This window comes from Convolutriloba macropyga, chromosome 8 (assembly GCF_964194025.1).
Source record: "Convolutriloba macropyga chromosome 8, txConMacr16.3, whole genome shotgun sequence".
NCBI lineage: Eukaryota > Metazoa > Xenacoelomorpha > Acoela > Convolutidae > Convolutriloba > Convolutriloba macropyga.
This window is the reverse complement of record NC_134475.1, coordinates 62,479,193-62,498,589: the sequence shown is the minus strand read 5'-3', so window position 1 is coordinate 62,498,589 and position 19,397 is coordinate 62,479,193. Positions and strand designations below refer to the sequence as shown.

General features: G+C 34.9%; 1 protein-coding gene across 5 annotated transcripts in view; it reads right to left on the bottom strand.

Moving 5' to 3' along the window:
• The window catches only part of LOC142344914 (protein kinase C-like), a 165,849-nt gene that overhangs the window by 130,379 nt on the left and 16,073 nt on the right, over nucleotides 1-19,397 (bottom strand). Inside the window, exon 1 of one of the 5 annotated variants that reach the window (XM_075396978.1) lies at nucleotides 3,958-4,104. The exons of the other annotated variants lie outside the window; for them this stretch is intronic. The gene's annotated coding sequence lies outside the window, so the exon portion shown is untranslated. Of the gene's footprint in view, nucleotides 1-3,957; nucleotides 4,105-19,397 lie in introns of those variants that run through there. 5 annotated transcript variants of the gene reach the window in all.

The following is a 19,397-nucleotide window of genomic DNA, read 5'->3' as shown; positions in this document are numbered from 1 at the left end:
GTTAAAAAATTACTGCCATCAAGCCAATCTTATGGAAAATAATCGCAGAAATAGTAAAAACACGCTTTATTATTTGGCAAAAACAGAAAATATCCGATCAAGCGCTAAATAATAAAGGCAAGATTTTTAACATAGAACTCACAAAATCGCGGCTTAGATTGCCTCAGAAAAACGTCAAAGTTCAGGCTTTTCACGATCACAAAAAATGACTACAGAAAAAAACGCTTCCAGTAAAAATATTTTGAAAGTTTAAAACCATTTAATAAATTAAAAGTTTCTATCAGTTCCAAAACTGTTACTATATTAAAAATCTCACGAATCATCTAATCAGTCATTGAGAAATGTTTCACATTTTCTGTTCCTTGAAGGAAAAACAAGTCCCTGTCAGCAAGTCAGGGGTAAACGTTAAAAAGGAAACGTTAAAAAATCCAAAGCTTGAGCGCAGCTACTGACGTTTCAACTTACTGGCAAGAAAACGATGTGCAAAACAAATTTGTGCCTGAAAATTTGAATATTTATTTCATTATTATGCAAGAAAAAACTATATTTGATCAAATCAGGACAGTCTTCTTTGAAAAAGTTTTCTCTTTTCGATTTACATTTTAATGATAGGTTGGTTGGAACATCAAGTACGAATACATATTACTAATTCTTCTGGTCTTGACCTGTATTATCATATTTTCAAAATGACTAAAAAACTAAACCTGTGCTGAGTAAGGTCATTTTTCAGCAATCAGTTTGCTTTCCAGTGACCAATTCTTAAACCCAATTTTGCCAAAGAATCTCTAAAATTGTTCCGACCCATGTTAGTTGTTGTGGGTCGTTTGACTTTTGATTTTGGTGTCAATAGTAAACACGTCTAGCGTAGAAAAGAATTTAAAAAATTTCAATTTCCTTTCTACCACGGAGTCCTCGAGGTCTAAATTTTGTGAACATTTCACTGATTTCAACTGCTTTTGTTCACATTTTTGGCATTCTAGCTCTGCCAATCGTGCATTGAATATGTTATACTAGTGAACAATAGAGTTATTGGTTTTAAATTTAGAGACAGAGCTGAACTTTTTGATCTAAATTTTCGGCTTAAAACAGCACTTATTTCCTCAAAAAAGCAGCAATTATGCTTCCACACCCACTTCGTTTAAATTCGCCCGAACTATAATACTAAAAGATTAAGACATAATTGTCGGAAACTCCCAAGAGGGCTAGTTTCACTTCTGTCTTTAATGAGTGTTCTGGATTTAAAAATATGCCGATTTTTCTAATTTAACTCGATAATTAAAAAAATTTCAGCATTTATTTTTGATATACTTTGTGTCAAATTATATATATATATATATATATATATATATATATATATATATATATATAAATATATATATATATATATATATATATATATATATATATATACATATAATATATATATATATATATATATATATATATATAGCTAAGAGTTGGAACAATTGACTCTTTTTGATGGACGAGCAGCTATATCCAGGCTAGTATTGGTCTAATAGGGGAAAAAATAATTATTCGCTCTGTAATTTTTTCGCCTTTTTTGTTTTTGTATTAATTACAGTAATGCTATTAAACCAATATGATTTCAAATTATTCGTTAATTATCAACAAATCTCATTTACGTGCAAATGGGGCCCAATGAAAATATATTATACATCGAGTCAAAATAGTTTTTATGGCTTCAACACTCAGTTTGCGTAAGTGTTTTTGAAATTTTTAGTTCTTCATGTGTTGTTAATTTTTAGTCCTATGACTTGGCCTTTCTAGTAACAGGTCTAACGGCTGTCCAAAAAAGCTACATGATAACTAATTAGTTATTTTCAGTTCAAAACCTATTGTTTGAAACTTTTAAATACAATCGTTTCAAAAAACAGTGAGTTTTTGTGCTTCTGTCACACTCTTAGTTTTCTTTCTGTCCAGATGTAGCTTAGTCTCAACAGAGAGGTCACAATTTTTTGTAGTGAACAAAAATTTGTCGCCGCTCAGTTTTTTAAGAAACGATTTTCTGGCTTTGATACAAAAAGCTTTTATATTTTTGATATTTGCCCATTTTTGACGTCTTTTTTGTTTTGTCATAGTAGAGTAATGACATGCAAGGTGAAATATAAACACAACAGCGTTTAGAAAAGGCTCAAGTGAACAAAACTAATCTACTTAGGGAATAGATTATGGTTTAAAACGGTTTAGACATCGCGTTCTCGCAAAATTAACTGAAGGATTCCTATGGAGGTTTGAAGAAATCTTTTCAAGGGTTGCAGTCCATAGCTAATGCTTGCCATGACTTTGAATGTAGTTGTCTTAAAAAAACATCCTTGACATTTTAACCTTGGCCCCTTTTAATCTTGCTTCTGCCAATTTGTTGCTTTGTCTCTTTATTGACAGGCCAAACCTTTTTCTGTTGAAAAAAAAAAACAAAATTTAAACTAAATAGCGGTAGTGCTTAAACTAATGGTTTTCTGGCTTTGATTCTACGATCTTTCTCAAAAACACTGAAAAGAGGCCCCATTGACATTAACTGCAGTCTCAAGTTTATATATGTTATTTTGGTTTAGTTAATAATTTATGATTTTAATGCCTGGACACTGATTTTCAGCTCTTTTTTTGAAATTTCTGTTGTTGACAGTGTTTGTCGTTCTGTTATTTGTCGAAATACATATTCTGGACAATGAAAGTCTCAATGGAGTTATAAATAAACCTGCTTAACGAGTTTAATTGATATCTAAGGTTTTAATTACTCTGAAATTGAATGATCTTTCAAAAAGCAAACGAATCTTTTAACCTTACCCTTTTGTTCTTTATTTGTCTACTTGCTACCAAATCTCATTAAAAACAGGTTCCAAATATTTTTTTTGAACAACAAGTTAATTTGTTTAATGTAGGCTTTATGTGATGCTATTTTGACTGTGCTTTTTAAAAAACATTGAGTTTTGGTCGTAATTAACGTGTTTTTGTTATTTGAGTTTGTTGTTTCTCTTGTCTCGTAAATGACATCTCAACGGCCCTCTAGAGCGGCATTATTGATTAGTTCCATGGTTTGAGTTTAAAGCAATTTTTTCATCCATTCACCAGTCATCTAAAAATGAAAATTTTTGAAAGTTTTTTTTATCTCTGCTTTATTTGAAGAGAATTAAGTCAATAATGTGGATGAGCGGGGTCGGAACATTATATGCAAACGCATATTAGCGAGCCTTCTTGTTGATGCATATTTATAGTTTGGTATTATGATATTTTGATTGATAAAAAAATAATGCGCATTTATGATAAATGACTGGTAAATTGAAATGATTGCAGAATACTGTTAATTCACATCATAAATCTTTTAAGCCTTGAAAGACTTGAACAGATTTTTAAAAGTCACAAAAAACCCAATGAAGTGACTCTTTTCAAATTCGAGTTTGCTTGAACTTTTGTCACGCGTGCTTGCTCATTTAGATTAGCTTACTCGACTTCAACTGAAGTAATGGTCTCTTATTTGGCCGCTTTCAACTGTGACCATCAAACAGACAAGCGAATATGAGATCAAAACACGAGCATTGGTCACTATTTTCCCTTTCAAAACAGAATATAACTTTCATCGCACACTTTTGACTCGGCCATTCAAGTTTTTCAATTAGATTTTTTAATATTTGAACACAAAGGTAAACAGAATGATTACCCCCTCCTCCACCCCTCCCCCCCCCCCCACCCTCGTACATTGATTAGATTTTATCATGTTCGTAAGGCGGTGAACGTACCTTTATGTCTACGAAGTTCGCGATGGTGGTGTGTGGTTGGGGGGGGGGGGGGGGGGGTGGTCAAAAGGGAGTTATTGATAGATCTAAATACACAATTAGAACATAATTTTGATGCAGGGGTACTTAGCCGGAGCCGGGTGAGTGATCAAACCACTTGCCCAGAAAAAAAAGGCCAAAAGAATTTGAAAAAGATTAGACTTACCTTATCAATAACTTTGAAGGTGAAGCGAGTATTAGTGCTGGTCTGATAGAAGTACTAGTTATACTAGAGAGGTATAATTTGAAATTGGAAAGTTGCGCAAAGAGCAGCAGCAAAAGTGGGAGCAGTGTTGAGGTATAGGAATAAACTGAAGTTTAAGGAGGCGAAGAGTTCTTTCCCCCTTTCATTAATAATAAAGGGATAAAGCAAGCTTAGATTATGAGTGAAGAGAGGTATGGAGTAGGTGGAAAAACGACGCAAATTAAGCTACCAAACTACCAAATAGCAATAGTTAGAGGTTGTAGGATGGAAACCAGGCACATGAACAACAACAGCAATTAGTTGCAACAACAACAATTTTTCCTCCCTCTATTCCCAGTTTTTCAGCACTGGAAGGGCTGCAAAGAAGGGAAGAGGAAATTAAAGAAACGTAATTTAAATAAAACTCAACAAAAACTTTTTTCTCTTTTTTCTGCAACACAACAATATAGTTATACAATATTGATATGCATCAACTTTTGCCACAAAACGCAGCAATTCTTAATCAAACTCAAACAAGTAAATTACAGTTTGGTAAACCAACATTATTAGAACTGCTAGCTTTATTAAGTTTGCAGGCTAATAAAGGCAGTTTCAGCCTTCAAATAAAATCCCAATTTCTTCAGATAAAATTACGCTCATTTCCAAAAATTTTTCAAGCTCGATTAGTTTTAACCTCAAACTTAAGCTATCATTTACGCTAAGCAAGAAATGTTTTTAACAAAATAATAAGTATTAAAATATGAGCTTAACTCACACCGTTTTTAAACGTGTTCAGGCTTAAATACGTCAGGTTATTTCCTGGTAAAATGTATAACTCGAATGGTTGTAACGTTTTTTTTTTTCAACTTGGGCAACCACGAATATATTAGTGTCAAAAATTATCATAAAGCGCTCTTTTTCTTGACAGCATTATTCTGAAGCATCGAAGAAAACAGGCGAAAAATTTGCCCTCATTTACAAATACAATGTATAGATGCGCCTACCGTCGATTCTTTACAAATTTTTCCTTACAAATCTGCACCCTCATTTTTTTCAGGAAAGGCCCAGCCTCCGTTAGAATAACCCTTCGCATGTACCTATAGAAATTCAACAGAGCTTAATGATATTAGGGTCTCTAAGCGGAAATTAACCCCAACCTTAACCCTAAAATTTTATCCCAAGGAAAATTGTCTGCCTTCGCAGTTCGCCTTAGAGTCATAGATTTTGCTGACTACATTTTCTGCAGCCGGATAGAAAGATGCACAACCGGCGATGGGAAAATTAAATCTGGCTGTAAAAGAAATTTAAATTTTAAGCCTGTCGTTTTCCTATGCTGTCATGTTGAGCGAAAACAAATCACTTTTTTTTAAAAAAAAATCCAGACATCTAAATTCAGAAATTTTGACCAGATGGTTAAAAATTTACATGCTCTCCTATGAAATGACTGCACATCAATTAATAAACTTGTATTAATAATTATTACAGTAAAAACTACAATATGAAAAATTTGAATTCATAATTTTGATTGTTCGCTGTTATAGATAAAATAAGATATAGACGATCCTATCATCGGTTGAAAAATTGTCGCCAATAAATTTACAACATAAAGAATTTCAAAGTGTTGCTTTTTCAGTGAGAAGAGCCATTGCCGTTTGAGAAGTTTGAAATCTATTCACTTTGAAAAACATTTTGCGATCTATGAACTTAATAAAATGGGGCAAAAAATTCGCACCTAGCCATTTTTTTCAAAAGTAAGTGTTTCTACTAGTCAGAAAATTTACAGCACAAATACATGTTCACCATGCGTTGCTGTTCCTAATGCAAATTCTAATGAATCTCTGCTTATTTTCGAGACCATCAAAAGAGCAAATCGATTCACAACTTGACATTTATCCGCCGACTTTGAAAAAACGTTCAAAAACATTGGCTTCAACTTGTTTGTTCTCCGCTTTAAATTCTCTCTAACCCACATAAAGCGCCAATTACGCTCTACAGACTACATAGATAACTAGACTGTATCATTGATTAGTAAATTTCCTGAAGTCAGCTCAAGGTTGAACCAAATATTTACACCAACACTTAGTAAAACAACATGCTAACGCATATTCGTCCCATAAAGCAAAATATACTCAAAATCAGGATATAAAATTGCCAAGAAAAACAATTGATCAATCTAACAAAGCTAGACAAAAAAGACGATTCTGAACAGTTGAAAACTTTTTCTTTTCTCTGACGCAACTTTCGAGCAAAAATGACACAAGAGAGATTTCAATAAATGTGAACAGTAGTTACATGACAATTATGAAAAACAAACAGGTTTTTCACGTGGATTTAACGTCAATTAGTTTTTTGCTTACAGGGAAGATCCTGATTATATTTTTTCCGTGATTGTTCCGACTCCACTTGTGGGGGGAGGAACTATATACTCAAATGGGTTTTTTTTGTTCAGACAATTTTTGCCGATCGATATATCCATCGTAGAGAAATGTGAGTGGTATCGCTAAACAGCTCGTGCAGCATAGATTTCGGAATTAAAAAGATTGTTTTTAATTTCGTTTTTTTTTCGAAGAGTTTTCGAGGTTAAATTCTTTGTGTGAACACGTGATGTTTGGCAAGTTTTGTTCAGTTTTAGCATAATTTTCGTTCAAATTAAGATTTTTGTCAAGAAAAACATCAATTTAAAATTACAGTTTATAATACAAATCAAACAGTTTTGTGTTTCTAACTGATGAAAAGTCATCAAAAGGCTATTTTTTGCCTCATAAGGAGGTTTACTATCAAAAAATTTGATTTCTATTTGAGAGCTGTTATTTGAAGAAACCATTTCACATTGTTTTTTCAAGGTACTTAGAGGCCGGTCACTTTTCAAACCAAAGTTCCTTTGATGACAAACCTCATTTACAGTCAAATGATGTCCAATGAACAAATAATTCTTTTTCAAAGAATCGCTCATTTTTTCATGGCTCCTACTGTGAGTTTTCGTAATTTTTTTGAATTTTGATATTCTTTTTGAGATTTTAGTTAAACTTTGTAGTCATATGGCATCGATTACTAAATGTGCAAGCTTCCTAAAGAGCAGTAAGTGAACCTATGTAGACATTTGAACGGACACCTTATGGCTTTTATGTCTTTTAAAATACTTTTTCGGAAAAAAAGGTTTTTGAATGTTAAGATATTAAACTTGTTTCTGTGAACTATATATCGATCTCAGTTTTGAAAAGCCCACTTCTTTTCTAATGCAACCCAAATTAATCTGATTCGCAGTTTTATCTGCTAAGTATTTGTTTTATGACTTCAATGCCACGAGTTCTCATAATTGAAAAAACTTTTTTGAGTGTTTTCTTTCGTAATTTTGGTTCCTTTTGAAAACTTATCACATAAATCTAATATTGATATTTCCCATTCGCCTTGAGAAGATGTTCAAGGGATCATAGATAAAGTTTTCACAGAAAAGCTTAGGGTTTAAATGTCTTCGACACTTTCTTCTCGCACTTTTCTACCGAACTCCCGTTTTTGCTTGTCTTTGTTGTTGTTTTCATAGTCATAATAAGATGTAACGTGATATCCTTTTGATAACCTAAGAATGACAAACATCCTTGTCTTCCCACCGAGGCATAACTTAAGTTATTTATTGATTTCCGTTGAAAGCTAATGAAATTAATGGCTGTTGAGACATTAAAAAAAACTTCGAAATATTTTGACCATTAACTGATCCTTAACTCATTCTGGTGAACTGTAGGTCAGTCTCATCAATGACAAGCCAAGATTTTCTCCCTTTCTACTGCAACCAAATTTAATGTGCTTAGCGGTTTTATCTTCTAAATATTATCTTTATGATTTCGAGGGTACGGCTTTTCAATTTTTTTTAATTTTTTTGTTTTTTTTTATAATTTTGGTTCCCACTGAAATCTTATCACATCATCCTATTGTTAACAGTTCCAAGTGGCTTTGGGAAGATGTTCAATGGATCAATTTTTTCTGGCTTTAAGAAGATGTTCAATGGATCAATTTTTTCTGGCTTTAAGAAGATCATTGATAAAGTTTTCAAAGAAAAGCTTCTGGTTTAAATGTCGTCGACACTTTCTTCGCGCACTTTTCTGCTGAATTTTTCTCTTCTACTGAATTTTCCATTTTCTTATGCAACCGAAATTAATCTGGCAGGCGGTTTTATCTGCTAAGTATTTGTTTTATGACTTCAATGTCACGAGTTCCCATACAAAAAATTTTTTGAGTTTTTTTTCGTGATTTTTTTGGTTCCTTTTGAAAACTTATCACATTATCCTACTATTGACATTTCCCATTGGCTTTGAGAAGATGTCCAATGGATCATAGATAAAATTTACAGAGAAAAGCTTCTGGATTAAATTTTGTCGACACTTTCTTCGCATAATTTTCTACTGAATTTTCCTTTTCTACTGAATTTTCCATTTTCTTATGCAACCGAAATTAATCTGGCTGGCGGTTTTGTCTGCTAAGCATTTGTTTTATGACTTCAATGCCACGAGTTCTCATAATTGAAAAATTTTTTTTGAGTGTTTTCTTTCGTAATTTTGGTTCCTTTTGAAAACTTATCACATAAATCTAATATTGATATTTCCCATTCGCCTTGAGAAGATGTTCAAGGGATCATAGATAAAGTTTTCACAGAAAAGCTTAGGGTTTAAATGTCTTCAAAAGTCATCAAAAGGCTATTTTTTGCCTCATAAGGAGGTTTACTATCAAAAAATTTGATTTCTATTTGAGAGCTGTTATTTGAAGAAACCATTTCACATTGTTTTTTCAAGGTACTTAGAGGCCGGTCACTTTTCAAACCAAAGTTCCTTTGATGACAAACCTCATTTACAGTCAAATGATGTCCAATGAACAAATAATTCTTTTTCAAAGAATCGCTCATTTTTTCATGGCTCCTACTGTGAGTTTTCGTAATTTTTTTGAATTTTGATATTCTTTTTGAGATTTTAGTTAAACTTTGTAGTCATATGGCATCGATTACTAAATGTGCCAGCTTCCTAAAGAGCAGTAAGTGAACCTATGTAGACATTTGAACGGACACCTTATGGCTTTTATGTCTTTTAAAATACTTTTTCGAAAAAGGTTTTTGAATGTTAAGATATTAAACTTGTTTCTGTGAACTATATATCGATCTCAGTTTTGAAAAGCCCACTTCTTTTCTAATGCAACCCAAATTAATCTGATTCGCAGTTTTATCTGCTAAGTATTTGTTTTATGACTTCAATGCCACGAGTTCTCATAATTGAAAAAACTTTTTTGAGTGTTTTCTTTCGTAATTTTGGTTCCTTTTGAAAACTTATCACATAAATCTAATATTGATATTTCCCATTCGCCTTGAGAAGATGTTCAAGGGATCATAGATAAAGTTTTCACAGAAAAGCTTAGGGTTTAAATGGCTCCGGCACTTTCTTCTCGCACCTTTCTACTGAGTTTCCAATTTTGCTTAAATGTTTTATTAATTTCATAGTCAAAAGACGTAACGTGATGTCCTATTGATGTATTGATGACCTAAGAATGACAAACATCCTTGTCTTCCCATCGAGGCATATTTTAAGGTATTTGTTGGTTTCCGTTGAAAGCTATTAAATTTAATGGCTGTTAAGATTTTTAAAATAAATTTTCGAATTATTTTGAACATCAGCCGATCATTAGCTTAGTTTGCTGAACTGTAAGTTAGTCTCATTAATGACAAGACAAAACTCCCTCCCTTTCTACTGCAACCAAAAATAATATGTTTAGCGGTTTTATCTTCTAACTATTATCTTTATGATTTCGATGTTACAATTCAAGTTTTTTTTTAATTTCTGATTTTTTTCATAATTGGGTTTGAAATGAAATCTTGTCACATAATCCTATTATTGACTGTTCCCATTGGCTTTGAGAAGATGTTCAATGGATCATAGCTAAAGTTTTCAAAAAAAAGCTTCTGGTTTAAATGTCGTCGACGCTTTCTTCGCGCACTTTTCTACTGAATTTTCCTTTTCTACTGATTTTTCTATTTTCTTATGCAAATCGAAATGAATCTGGCTGGCGGTATTATCTGCTAAGTATTATCTTTATGATTTCGATGTTACAATTCAAGTTTTTTTTTAATTTCTGATTTTTTTCATAATTGGGTTTGAAATGAAATCTTGTCACATAATCCTATTATTGACTGTTCCCATTGGCTTTGAGAAGACGTTCAATTTATCATACATACGTTGTTCAGAGAAAAAAGTATAGTTTTTATGGCCTTGACACTGTCTTTTTGAATTTTTCCACTAATTTACTTAAGTTTTGCCTGTAATTGTTCTCGTTCTCATAGTCATACGACTTATTCTGACGAATTATTGATGACTCAAGAATGACACAATTTATTGCATCCCATCAGGAGATCATTGATTATAATTTACTACTTATAGAATTCCGCTGTTAGCTTTTGAATTTTATTCTATGGCCTTGATATTTCATGGCCATAAAATTTATTTTATGGCTTTTCTCAAAAATTTCGTGGTATTAATTTTTTTTCATGTTTTTTGGTTGTTCTGAAGTCATAATGTTACAAAAAATTATTTCCCTCGTTTTTGAAATTTGATTTGAAAATCAAAAAAAAGCTTTTGCTGAATAGTTCATTTTTTAACGGCTTCGACACATCTCACTCTCAATTTTTTTCAAATTGCTAATTTCGCCTGTTTTTTTTTTATTTTTTATGTAGCCTTAAAAAGCCGAGAGGTCTCATAATCTTCTAACTGAGGTTTGAACGAATGAAGCTACTAAATGCAGTAAGTTTATAGCAAATAGCCTTGACGTTTATGATATTAATTATTTTCAAGCATTTTCTTAAACGTTATAGTTTTTGTTGTTTTATTTGTCAACTTGTATCTATTTCTCATGATCCCATCCAAGGGGAGGTCCCATCCAATTCCTTTTAATTCAAATATCAGCGTATCTATTGATATTACGTCGTAACTGACTTTTGTTTGTAGGACAATATGCGTTTTAATATAAAGTTTTGTTACTGATCAATATTTATGTTCTTTTTCTCTTTTTTAAGCACACTCGCGTAATACCAGATCTCAATGATTTTCGAATGAAGCTCAAGTGAACATAATTAATCTCTCCCTATAGTTTTACTTTATTTAGTTTAAATAACATTTGAAATAAAAACATATTCAGATAACAGCGAAAGCTTTTAATGACTTCAAAAATTTGTGTTTTAGAAAATTGTTTGTGACCTTTTCATTTTTTCTACATCTTTAGTCCGTTTCGTTCACTTATTCTAACGAAAGACAGGTCCTTGTGGTTGGTTACTGACTTTAGTAAATGTGTCGAGAACTTTTTCGTTAAAAGTTAATGGTTTTCAAGACGTTTGAGAATATTTGGTTTATATAATATTGGTTGATATTTGAATTTCGGCTCACTATTTTTTCTTTTTGTCAACTTTCTGCCTTGTTTTAGTATAAGGTCCTATCTACATTGTACAAACAAAAAAAGTTAACTTGTGTAGCTAAGGTTTTTTCTGATTGTTTTTCAACCCTGTTACCAGGTGATTTTAAGTTTAGATGTTGAATTTTTGTCGTAGATAATGTTTTTGTTTTTGCTCATTTTGTTGTTAGTTTTTTTTCTCACACAGTCTTATTAATGGCGAATCTTGAGAGCGCTGTAATGAGGCATGGCATTATTTATTTCATTTAGTAGTTTGCGTAACGGTTTTTTAAATTTTGATTTTCTCTTCATGTGGTTGACAGATAAGTCAAAAATGTAGATGAGCGCGGGTCGGAACATCAAGTGCGAACGCAGAAACGAGCCTCCTTGTTCAATTTTATAGTCAGAGCTTCCTGTCACAGTCACTTAAAATATCTAAGAAAACACTTGATTTGTTTGAAACAATAATTGCAATTGAATTAAATGCTACAGTAAAAAATACTTTAAAAATGAGCAAGAACGGCAAAAAACACAATTTTTCTAGTTAATCATACTTAAAAAACATTTCATCATACAGAAGCCTTCCAAATAGCACCATGTTTAACTAGTAAACGCAAAGCTATGTTATTCTTTTAAATGCCATTATTTCCAACAGATCAGCATATTTATTTATTTAACTTGTAAACTGTTTAATTTCGATCGATACGGAAATCCGTAGAAAATGACTTTCCACTGGACAGGGGCAAATAAAACTCTTTTCCATGAGTTTGAGTTTTTTGGTAGAAAAATTCGGAATCAGTAGAGCATTGAAATTTAATCATTTATTTTAAAACAGCTGTTACAAACACAAGACAGAAGAATTATTTCCAGCTCTATTTCCCGTAGAAATCAAATTATATGCTTCAAATGTTTCGAAATTAAGGACCGGTTTTATTTGTTCACATTTTTATATTATTTGAATAATAATCACAAATATTTTAAGAATCATAGAAATCTAATTTTACGCTTCATCTAGCCATCAGCTACGCGTCCACTAAACCATCAGACTAAAATTTTTGCAAAAGCAATTCTTTTATTTTAAGAAAAGTTCTTGCGTACGTTCATCATAACGAAAATAAAAGTAGCACATCGTTTTTGTGAATTTACTATGCAATCAAAAATTTTGAATGCAAACACACCAATATGTCCACAAGCGTATTACATCTGCATATATTTTGGGACGACAACAACTTTGACGGCAACAGATTGCTGAGAAACGTTAAGAGGTACCTGCATGCCCAGATTTAGGCAATCCAATTTATCGTTACTGATCACACTTTACAGCCTCTGAATACTACGTGATTTGGTAAACTGGAGTCTTTGTCTCTCGCTCTAACAATTTTGTGAAAAGTAGAATTAGCTTATCGAAAGGTTGGCGCTCCGAAAAGGGCATCAAAGTTTTAGCAGAATAAAAGTTCAGCAGAAGTAAATTTTTCCTAAAGTAACACATTGAGATGTATGTTATTGGTCATTTAGATATAAGGGCCGCAGAAACGATTTCATCGCCAATTTCTATCCATATCGAACCATATAATCACTGCACGCATTCTGAGTTCTTGAAGCGTGTCCGCATAATAATGACAAATATTTTTGGCACGGCAAATTTCGACAAAACCTTTCTCAAAAACACACTGTACGCAGCTTATCATTTATCATTACTTTAACATTTTATCCAATGTCCACAAACCTGATCAAACTTTTTTCTTTCATCTCTATTTTAAATATTATTTCATCCAGGCTTTAAAAGTCAGCGAAACGAAAAAATCGAATACACCCCGATTCAAACTAATTTCTGTAAAACAAATTCAGTATTTTTTGTTTTTATTCATTTTAACTTTTCACAAACTAACTTTAAAGCAGCTCATTATCATATCCCAGTACTTAACGCAAGTTTAACCAACGATGAAGTTGATGAATGTCACATAACTCAGAGATCCAGAAAAAACTGAAGAATTGAAACAGGGAAAAAAAAGCTGCCGATCTCGTCTCACTAGACAAAAAATGACTCTAAATTCAAAAACTTAACTATGCTTATCTTCTGTTATCTCTCGTCAAGAAAATACACGGATCTGCTCTCAAAGCGAAATAGCGCTACAGTTTTGACAGAAACTTTCTATCCAAAAAATTTCTAAAAATATGATTCATTTTGTTCGTTCAGAAATTTCCTTGCAAATCGTCTCAACCAAAACCAGCATGAAAAAGAAATATTGGAGCTATGTCCACAACTTTTTGAGTTCGAGAGTAGAAAAATTGAGGTTGCTACTTTCCCCAATAATTTAAAAAATAAAATGCAAATATTTCTAACTTTTACGGATCCAAACAAACGGATTAAAATTTTGAATAAATGTCAAATAAAAAATTACAAAAGATGCTCAGTAAAAGAGCAATTACTTAATATTCCTTATATCTCAGTCACTCAGAAGCAATCTATTCCTTCAAAAACAAATTAGGTCACTCAGGCGGTTGTCCCTGGTTAATTGTTTTCGAGTAGGTGTAAGACAAAAACTCACTGTTTACGCGAAATCGAAAAAAATGCATACACCAGGAATCAAGATAATTCACCAAGAAAATGATCTTCAACTTAAAGTTGGCTATGATCAACCGAAACGATATTTAAAAGAACTTCCTAGCCACTACTTTCTCAAATGATCAATTTTCCATTTGACACTGTGGGGAAAAGCGTGATGGAGAGAATTCTGGTTGTTACTAACTAAATAGATGTAAGAGAGAGATTATTAGCCAATCAAAATCGAGTATTTAAATAAGCAATCGAATTGAATAATATACGTTCCAAATTACGTATAATGTTCGGAAAAGTTCGTATAACCTAATTTTAAGTAAGTATAACCACGATATGTACGGATTATGGTGGTTTTCAGCTTAATATTTTTAGGTTCTTTAGACGATTGTTGATCGACTATGAACTGATTCCGACGTCAATGACATCAGACAAAAAACCTGTAAAAGAGCGTCAAAAAAATCTTGCCGTCTAAACTCTCTCTTGTTGCTATGATTGTGCCAATACAAATGCGTGATGACAAGTTGCTTTGTCTACTAATACGTTGCTTTAAAACGTTGCTTTATATTGAATTGAAAATTCAGTCGTCTGTTTTGAATCACTATTAAAGCTACATTTTGATACCGCGCCCTAAGCGGAACTTTGCTTTTAGCCCAATTGTTTTGAAATACTTATTAAGTAGAGGCATCATGAGCCATTCATTACCCAGGCGTCTATGAGAATGAAATGCAAGCAAGGCCTTTCATTCCATGGGGGAGAGACGAGAAAAAACTTTTTGATGCGTGTGTGTGTGCCTACATGCGATAAGAAAGAGAGCTGTGCGGGGGCATGATCAAATCGACTTGGTGCTCTTCAGCGAAGCTCGCCAAGTAGATGTTATTGAGTGCACGAACTACATTTTCCTCCCGAATGGACTAAGGACGCCGCTTATGATTATAGAAAAAATATGGGAAGGCACGATTCAGATTGTCCCCGTTGTCACCTGATGTACAATCTCGGACAGAGTCACCGCTAGCATCTTCACAAATAAGACAAAACAACTCAAGTTATTTGGCAACTACTTTGTAGAGCCGAAGTTTTGTTTTTCGTTGCTGTCAGTTTGGATATACGTTTAAACGGCATTAAACCCCACAAAAAAAACTGTGAGACCCATCCAGAAACTATACAATCCTTTAGCTTATTTCTGATGTCTTAAATGGATAAAAACAAATTATTTAGACGGCAAGTAAACCACCCCCAACGGAAATTAACTTCTAAGCAAAAAATTAAAGCTTTAGAAGTCTAAAGAGTATTTCGTGGGCTTTTTGCAGACAAGCGGCCACCATCAAACCCCAGCAAACATAATTCTTGAGAAAAAAAATCAATTTTGAAAAGTTTTGGTCGAAAGTTGGGAAATTCAGACAAATTGGTCCATAATGGTTATATAGTAAAAAATTAACCTAAGATATGAGAACAAATGTGAGAAAATAATGCTAAATTGTTCAATTTTTTGAAAACTTTTAGTCAATTTTGAGGCGAATGAAAAATTTAGAAAATCAATACCGAATTTTGATATACCGTACTCTCAAGCTTAAAACCGTCCAGTTTACTGAATTACCGTTCCGTAATCAAGAATTTGCAAAAAAACTGACCAAAATTTGAAAAATTGGACAAAGGCATAATATTTTTACAAATTCGTCAAAATTATTATTTTCAATCGAAGGTTCGTTAATTGAGTGAAACTCAATACAGAGAAAAGGTGTGAAAAAATTCACAACCTCTGGCCCATAAAAAAATTACGTTATCATTTTCCTTTCCTATCTCGTTTTCGTACCGTACCGTCCGCTTCTTTTTTGTTCCTCAACTTCGCCATTCATGATTTCCGTTTTTTCAATAACGTCGCCCTCCCAAAACTTTGCTTTTCGTTTTCTCCGTCTATTTTTCCGGATTTCTATGTAGTATGTTGTCATATATGATGAAGTATGATGTGTTTTTTGCAGTATGTTGATTAAGCTAGTATGCTGGTTGGTTACTTTGGTCTTGTTGCTTTCTAGGGTGTGACTTAAGTTTGTTCTAGAGTTACGGCTAGTTGGTTCCTGAGCTTTTCCAACTTACTAATTTACTAGCACCCCTGTTGTAGTATATTGATTTTACCACTCTATGTTTGCGTGTAACTGTATGATTGTTAGTTGGTTTGGGTTTTTGCCTTCTAGGGTGTGACTTAAGTTTATTCTGGAGTTACGGCTGGTAAATTTCTTGCTCTTTTCAACCGTTTAGTATACTACTGCCTTGCCGTAAATTAGTTTGTTATTTGTATTTATTAAACCCCATAATGACTTGTGCTAGTTTGTCTCGCAGTAGCATGTCTCCTCCTTCCTAGGGTGTGACTTAAGTTTGTTCTGGAGTTACGGCTAGTTTGTTTGGTTGTGTTTGTTGCTGTGGTTTGCTAGCATAGTACTTCCCGGCTTCCCCGCTCGTTGCTTAATCCTCTCCCGCCCGTTCCTTTCCGTCTTTCCACTTCGTTGCGCGCTACTCGCTCAACGCTTCCGTTCTAACCGTCCGTTTTCCCGTCGCATCGTGAGCCCGTCGACCGACATTTCCGCTCCGTCTGTCTCGTTTCCGATTTCCTCGTGCGTCGCTTGTTCCGCGTTCCCGTCCCGTCTGTTGCGTCACTCGTTTCCTATCCGCGTTTTCGCCCGTTCCGTTTCGTTTCCCGTTTCGTTGTGCGCTGTTCACCCGTCCTTCACGCCCCGTTCGTTTCGTCTCCCGTTTCGTCGCGCTTTATCCACCCGGCCCTCTTTCGCGGGTTGCCTGTCTTTCTGTTGAGTCTCACGTTGCGTAAAAGCACGTTGGACGCTCTCTGATTTTTGTTACTTACTTTCGCCGAGTAATTCATTACTCGGTATCTTCATTACTGCTCTTCGGCGGCTTGATTATCAGGTCGTCGTCAATTGTGTTCGGTATAGCCCTCATCCCGTGTGATTGTTTGGAATTTACTCTAATTTGAGAAATCAGCCATTTTAAGATCATGGCAGAACAGCTGGAGAAATTGAAAAAGCTCTTTAATGCAAGATCTAATCTAGAGTCTGAGTTATGTAATATCCATAAGAACATCACAGATGCCATAGATTGTCAAGACAGGAGGGTTAAAGTTGAACGATTGGTTTCTAAGTTGAAGGATGTTTTCAGTAAACTGGTGCAGAAGAATGAAGAACAATTTGACTTGGCCCGTAAAGCGGAAAACCCAGATTCAATTTACCCTGTCCTTGAGCAATGGTTGGATGATGTAACTAAGAACAATGATAAATTCTTACATGCGGCAAGAAGCTATATTGACTCAGTTGCTGACCGAGACATCGTATGCGAGGGCGTTAATCCTCAAGGGCAGTCCAAGATAAGTTCGCGCCGAACAGAATCATCAATGTCTAGCCAGCGTAAACATGACTTCCTCATGGCAAAACTAAAACGCGAAGAGACCGAGAAACAAGAACAAGCTGCTAAGCAAAAACGCGAAATTGCCATGAGAAAAAAGGAGCTTGAAATACAAATGGAGAGATGGCACTTCAAGAATTGGAGGAAGACCATCGCCAGCGTGTTGCCGCGGCTAAAATAGATGAGGCCGAAATAATGGATAATCAGTCATTGTTTAGTCACCACTCAAGTCAACTGAATTTGCTTAAAGATAGGGGATCAAACAGAAGTCAGAGACTTGTTCAGGATTGGGTAAATTCTTTTCTAGCAGGTAATTCATTGACTGCTGCAAGTGAGTTAAACTTTTCTCGACCTGGTTCAGCAACCGCTGACCCTCCGGTTAAAGATACTGCCCCTAGTAATCCTCCAGAAAACACAAGTAATGTTGCCGATAACTTAAATCATCTTGAAATGCTTTCTCAGTACACACGGCCAGGAGTTGCAATTTCTGTTGCCCAGCAAGAAGCGTTGTATCGGGAACTTCTCCAGGCTCAACTGCAGCAATCACTCAGTGATCATAGGGTCGAGCAGGCACACAGTCCCTCAGAAAGTGGTAAGGTGAACCCAGTCAACTAAGTACCAGTCGACGTACAAAATGTCGCACTCCCACCACTTCAGCCACCTATGCAACCTCCCCGGCACCCACACCAGTGATGGCACCAACGAACACCATGTTTGTACCTGATTTTTCAACATACCCACAGGTAAATCAGTTCTTGGGTCCAAAAAGCTCCATTGTGCCTGGTCAATTACATATATCGATGCCTCATGTTCAGCAACTACAGAATCCATCTCAAAGTAACATTCCACACCAAACAAAAGTTCCTACTAACCATTCCCCAAATAATGTCCCTCCACCTCTAAACCCACTCATGAACCCGCCACCCGTAATCCCGCCTCAACAATTATTTAATTCTCAGCCTCCTGTGATTCCGTCGCCCATTCCAGCGAGCACAGCAACATACTTACCCGTTCCCAACATTCCACAACAAAACAATGTCCATTTACCTCAAGCCCGCCTGGTACCGTGTACTACCGCACCGAAACCTCCCCTTAACCCTAATCCCGATTTAAATTTGTGGCGTTTTCCTGAGAATATTCCCCCAAACGTAAACCAGGAAAAAAATAATGCAACCGTCTTCAACAACATTCAACCGAACCTACCCGCAAGCACAGGTAACCCCGCCATCAGCCATCTAATCTTGCAATTGAATGCACAATAAAATTGTAATAGCAACCACGCAGAAAACTGTAGCATCCCTGTTAACCCCTTTAGTACGACCACTAACATCGCGCCACCTTTTGTCACGCCGGTTATACATCCAACATACGGGCACACAGCTCCGATACCATTGTGCTGGGATGGCCCATCGCATCCCACGCCTGCAGCGCCAGCATCTGAAAACGTAAGCTTGATTAGGGCATTCACTGACGCCTTGACTAGCAAGAAGAATGACCCGCTACCCGAATCGAAGTTGTCCCAATACAATGGGGGTCCCCTACAGTGGCACGAATGGTATGGTCAATTTAAAAGCGCAATTGACTCTCAGTCCCTAACTGATGATGTGAAATTGACGTACCTTAAGACCCTTGTAACTGGTAAAGCTAAAACAGCTATAGCTGAATTCGCTTACTGCGGTGCAATGTACAAAGACGCACTGAGGACCTTAGAACGTAAATTTGGCCAACCACAGGCCGTCGTAAGTGCCCATTTGGATAATATCAGCAGCTTTCCACCATTGAAGATACACAATAGCGACAACATCATTAAATATTCGGGGTGCGTTTCAAGTCTTGTCGGGGTATTTAAATCGCTCTCATACGATTCAGATTTAAAGAGTGCTGCGCTTCTCAACACCGCCGTACAGAAGCTTCCACCCAATATGAAGGAATCGTGGTCGCTTTTCACGGTCAAAAAGCATTGGGTGAAACCTACTCTTTTGGATTTCAACGACTGGTTAAAGGAGAAGGCCGAAGCGCACAATTTAATGAAGAATAC